This window comes from Capra hircus, chromosome 24, assembly GCF_001704415.2.
Source record: "Capra hircus breed San Clemente chromosome 24, ASM170441v1, whole genome shotgun sequence".
Lineage (NCBI taxonomy): Eukaryota > Metazoa > Chordata > Mammalia > Artiodactyla > Bovidae > Capra > Capra hircus.
This window is the reverse complement of record NC_030831.1, coordinates 36,072,059-36,078,260: the sequence shown is the minus strand read 5'-3', so window position 1 is coordinate 36,078,260 and position 6,202 is coordinate 36,072,059. Positions and strand designations below refer to the sequence as shown.

The 6,202-nt window shown below is 44.2% G+C and overlaps 1 pseudogene; it reads left to right on the top strand.

Annotated features, from left to right (window-relative positions):
* Positions 5,217–6,001, top strand: LOC102172675 (annotated as a pseudogene).

The following is a 6,202-nucleotide window of genomic DNA, read 5'->3' as shown; positions in this document are numbered from 1 at the left end:
TCCAAGGGACTCTCAAGAGTCTTCTCCAACACCACAGCTCAAACGCATCAATTCTTCTGTGCTCAGCCTTCTTCACAGTCCAACTCTCACATCCATACATGACCACAGGAAAAACCATAGCCTTGACTAGACGGACCTTAGTCAGCAAAGTAATGTCTCTGCTTTTGAATATACTATCTAGGTTGGTTATAATTTTTCTTCCAACTAGTAAGTCTTTTAATTTCATGGCTGCAATCACCATCTTCAGTGATTTTGGAGCCCCAAAAAATAAAGACTGACACTGTTTCCCCATCTATTTCCCATAAAGTGATGGGACCGGATGCCATGATCTTCGTTTTCTGAATGTTGAGCTTACTGTACAATTACCATTATTTTAATTACTTTATTATTCTTATTATTATTTATTTATTTTTATTTTTTGGCCATGTCGCTAGGCATGTGAGGTCTTAGTTTCCAAAACTTAGTTTCTAGACCAGGGATTGACCCCACACCCCGGAATTGGAAGAGCAGAGTCTTAACTGGACCAACAAGGAAGTCCCACCATTATTATTAAAGGGGAAAAAGCATCAGCTTTCATAAAAAGCACATGATTATTTAACAAAACATGAGTTTTAAGCCAGTATTTTGAATAACTCTTCTTGCTTTTTCTGAACATTTTAAATAAATGAAGAGGTTATGTGTATGTATCATTTTAAAGACATTTTAAAGCGATAAGTAATGAATAAGGTTGTACTGACAAGTATTTAAAAATGTGATAAAGTTGCAATAACTAAAACAGTGTTGTGCTGATGAATAATACATAAGAGGAATAAATATCAAGTATATAAACACAAAGAAATAAGCACTACTGGGACTTCCCTGGTGATCTAGCAGTTAAGAATCTGCCCGCCAATGCAGGGGACATGGGTTCAATCCCTGACCCTGGACGATTCCGCATGCCTTGGAGCAGTGAGGCCCCTGCACTGCAACTCCTGAGCCTGCGCTCTAGCACCCAGTGCTGCAGCTACCGAAGCCACCTCTCCCTCGAGCACGTGCTCCACAACAAGAGGAGCCACTGAGATGAGAAACTTGTACTCCCCTAGAGAGTAGCCCCCCTCACCACAACTAGAGAAAGCCTGCACACTGCAGTGAAGACCCAGTGCAGCCAAAAAGAAATAAATAATTTTTTTAACCACACTACTACATAATTTTTAATGGAAAGAATAGAATACTGGGACATGGGATGTCTGGGACTTCCAGAAGCTGGAAGAGGCAGGGAAGGTTCCTTCCCCAATAGCTTTCACCAAGCAGATGGTCCTGTCAACTTGACTTGGACTTCTAACCCCTGGACCTGTGAGACAATGAATTTCTGCGGTTCTGAGCCACCTGATTTGTGCTACATTGTTACAGCAGCTCCAGGAAACTAATATATATGGTATAATCCCTTCTTTCACAAAAGGTGTAGGTAATTCCCAGAAAGAAAGTGAAAGTCACTCGGTCATGTCTGACTATACAGTCCATGGAATTCTCCAGGCCAGAATACTGGAGTAGGTAGCCGTTCCCTCCTTGAAGGGATCTTTCCAACCCAGGAATCAAACTGGGGTCTCCTGCATTGCAGGCGGATTCTTTACCAGCAGAGCTACCAGGAAAGAATCCACTCCAGTATTCTTGCCAAGAGAATCCCCATGGACAGAGGAGCCTGAGGAGCTAAAATCCGTTCCCAGAGGATGCTGGGAAATACTGACAACTACCCTGATGCACCACCATAAAGCAATTCATAGAGAATTGGGGAGCTACTCCTGCTTGCAAGACCTACCAGACCTTTTAGAACTAACACCCAAAAAAGATGTCCTTTTCATTATAGGGGACTGGAATGCAAAAGTAAGAAGTCAAGAAACACCTGGAGTAACATGCAAATTTTTGGCCTTGTAGTACAGAATGAAGCAGGGCAAAGGCTAATAGAGTTTTGTCAGAAGAACACACTGGTCATAGCAAACACCCTCTTTGAACAACACAAGAGAAGATGCTACACATGGATATCACCACATGGTCAACACAGAAATCAGATTGATTATATTCTTTGCAGCCAAAGATGGCAAAGCTCTATACAATCAGTAAAAACAAGACTGGGAGATGACTTGCCAGGAGAAATATCAATGACCTCAGTTATGCAGATGACACCACTCTTATGGCAGAAAGTGAAGAGGAACTAAAAAGCCTCTTGTTGAAAGTGAAAGAGGACAGTGAAAGAGTTGGCTTAAAACACAACATTCAGAAAACTAAGATCATGGCATCCGGTCCCATCACTTCATGGCAAATAGATGGGGAAACAGTAGCTGATTTTATTTTGGGGGGCTCCAAAATCACTGCAGATGGTGATTGCAGCCATGAAATTAAAATATGCTTACTCCTTGGAAGGAAAGTTATGACCAAACTAGATAGCACATTAAAAAGCAGAGATATTACTTTGTCACAAAAGGTCCATCTAGTCAAGGCTATGGTTTTTCCAGTAGTCATGTATGGATGTAAGAGTTGGACTGTGAAAAAAGCTGAGTGCTGAAGAATTGATGCTTTTTCTTGAGAGTCCTTTGGACTGCAAGGAGATCCAACCAGTCCATACTAAAGGAAATCAGTTCTGGGTGTTCATTGGAAGGAATGATGCTGAAGCTGAAACTCCAATACTGTGGCCACCTCATGCGAAGAGTTGACTCATTGGAAAAGACTCTGATGCTAGGAGGGATTGGGGGCAGGAGGAGAAGGGGACGACAGAGGATGAGATGGCTGGATGGCATCACCGACTCGATGGACATGAGCTTGAGTGAACTCCGGGAGTTTGGTGATGGACAGGGAGGTCTGGGGTGCTGCAACTCATGCGGTCGCAGAGTCGGACACGACTGAGCAACTGAACTGAACTGAACTGACTGCCTAGAAAAGAATGGATTTTTACAGCTGTAAACTCAAATGTGCAAAACTGTACTTTATTTTCCTGTAACTGAATTTCATTTCTGCCTTGAGCTTCTATTACTACACGACAGCAGAAATGGTCATCTAATAATTTCTAGGTAAACTCAGTCAAATCAGACATCATTTCACGTTTTTAGCCAGTCAATCCAGGAAGTTTTTTTCCCCAGTAAATTCCAGGGACACCCACCCCCCTCTACTCTTGTCCAACTCTGCAACCCCATGGACTATAGCCCTCCAGGCTCCTCTGTCTATAGGACTTTCAAGGAAGAATACCAGAGCGTGTTGCCAAACCCTCCTCCAGGGAATCTTCCTGACACCAGGGAGATCCAAATCTCTGACATCTTCTGCAGGTGGGTTCTTTACCACTAGAGCCACCTGTCCCTGGAGACCACTTCTAGCCATGAGCCTTCTCTCAGCCAGTCCTGCTCATCTCTTGAGCACTTGGGGATCATTAAAATGCTGCTTATCTCTTGAGCACTTGGAGATCTTGAGCACTTGGGGAGCATTAAAAAATGCTCTCCTGCAAGCCCACAGGTAGACTCAGAGGGCAGGCTCAGGCTCTCTGCCCAAACCTCCCCTCTGGGCTTTGTCACTGCCAAGCTATACTTAGGAGGGGACTTCACTGTAAAGCTTGGATTTATCTTCGGCTCTCACATAGTCACACAAAAAAGGCAATGCCAAAGAATGCTCAAGCTACCACACAACTGGACTCATCTCACACACTAGTAAAGTAATACTTGAATTCTCCAAGACAGGCTTCAGCAATATGTGAACAGTGAACTTCCAGATATTCAAGTTGGTTTTAGAAAAGGCAGAGGAACCAGAGATCAAATTGCCAACATCCACTGGATCATCAAAAAAGAAAGAGAGCTCCAGAAAAACATCTATTTCTGCTTTATTGACTATGCCAAAGCCTTTGACTGTGGGGATCACAAGAAACTGTGGAAAATTCTGAAAGAGATGGGAATACCAGACCACCTGACCTGTCTCTTGAGAAACCTGTATATAGGTCAGGAAGCAACAGTTAGAACTGGACACAGAACAAAAGACTGGTTCCAAATAGGAAAAGGAGTATGTCAAGTCTGTGTATTGACACCCTACTTATTTAACTTATATGCAGAGTACATCATGAGAAACGCTGGACTGGAGGAAGCACAAGCTGGCATCAAGATTGCCGGGAGAAATATCAATAACCTCAGATATGCAGATGACACCACCATTATGGCAGAAAGTGAAGAAGAACTAAAGAGCTTCTTGATGAAAGTGAAAGAAGAGAGTGAAAAAGTTGGCTTAAAGCTCAACATTCAGAAAACAAAGATCATGGCATCGAGTCCCATCACTTCATGGCAAATAGATGGGGAAACAGTAGAAACAGTGGCTGACTATTTTTTTGGGCTCCAAAATCACTGCAGATGGTGATTGAAGCCATGAAATTAAAAGAAGCTTACTCTTTGAAAGGAAAGTTATGACTAACCTAGATAGCGTATTCAAAAGCAGAGACATTACTTTGCCAACAAAGGTCCATCTAGTCAAGGCTATGGTTTTTCCAGTGGTCATGTATGGATGTGAGAGTTGGACTGTGAAGAAGGCTGAGCACTGAAGAATTGATGCTTTTGAACTATGGTGTTGGAGAAGACTCTTGAGAGTCCCTTGGACTGCAAGGAGATCCAATCAGTCCATACTAAAGGAAATCAGTCCTGGGTGTTCATTGGAAAGACTGATGCTGAAGCTGAAGCTCCAATACTTTGGCCACCTGATGCAATGAGTTGACTCATTGGAAAAGACCCTGATGCTGGGAGGGATTAGGGGCAGGAGAAGGTGACAAGAGAGGATGAGATGGCTGGATGGCATCACCGAATCGATAGACATGAGTTTGACTGAACTCCGAGAGTTGGTGATGGACAAGGAGGCCTGGCGTGCTGCGATTCATGGGGTAGCAAATAGTCGGACACGACTGAGCGACTGAACTGAACTCCTGCTTGCACGCACAGGCAACCTCTCTATCTGTTTTATACATAAACCCTCAGCTTCCATTTTGCTATTGCTTTTCATCTTTAAATTGGGATATGTCTGGTCGCCCTCAAAGGATTTCTGCATAGAATTAATATCTTGTTGGGAAGCACTTTGAAAAGACTGGAAGGACTAAGATCTCAACACTTTCATTTCCTCCTACGGTGGATGTGGACGCCAGGAGGAGGGGAGTCCCGGAGAGAGGATCTGGGAGCAGAGGCGCAGAGAACGCGTAGCGACTCTGAAGATCAGCCCCAGTGAACATGTCTGTGTTGACTTTATAAGAACATGAATTCGAAAAGCAATTCACTGAGAATGAAGCCATCCAGTGGGTGTAGGAAAACTGGAAGAAAGCTTTCCTGTTTTCCACTGTATGCTGCCTTCGTCTTTGGTGGTTGGCACCTAATGAACAAGCGGGCGAAATTTGAACTGAAGAAGCCTTTAGTGCTCTGGTCTCTGACCCTTGCAGTCTTCAGTATATTCGGTGCTCTTCGAACTGGTGCTTATATGGTGTACACTGTGATGACCAGAGGCCTGAAGCATTCAGTTTGTGACCAGGGTTTTTACAATGGACCTGCCAGCAAATTCTGGGCTTATGCATTTGTGCTAAGCAAAGCATCTGAACTAGGAGGTCCAATATTCATTATTCCGAGGAAGCAGAAGCTGAGCTTCCTGCCCTGGTACCACCACATCACTGTGCTTCTGTACTCCTGGTACTCCTACAAGGACGTGGTCGCTGGGGGTGGTTGGTTTATGACTATATAGCGTGCTCTCTGTGATGTACTCTTACTATGCCTTGCGAGCGGCGGGTTTCCGTGTCTCCCGGAAGTTTGCCGTGTTCATCACCTTGTCCCAGATCATTCAGAGGCTGATAGGCTGTGTCACTAATTACCTGGTCTCCCAGTGGATGCAGCGTGAGCAGTGTCACTCTCACTTCCAGAACACCTCCTGGTCCTCACTCATGTACCTCAGCTACTTCGTGCTCTTCTGCCTCTTCTTCGAGGCCTACATCCGCAGCAAGAGGAGGGAAGCAACGAAGGCTGACTAGTGTCGGAACTGAGGCGGAAGCCGTAGCTCAGGGTCATCAAGAAAAATAACAGACGAAAGAAAATGGCACAAGGAATCACATATGGTGCAGCTAAAGCAAAACAAGACATACGAGCAAACACACAACCCAAGGCAGCTTAGGGATAATTAGGTTGACTTAACCCAGTAAGTTAGTGATGCTTTTTCAGGTGAGGACTCACTG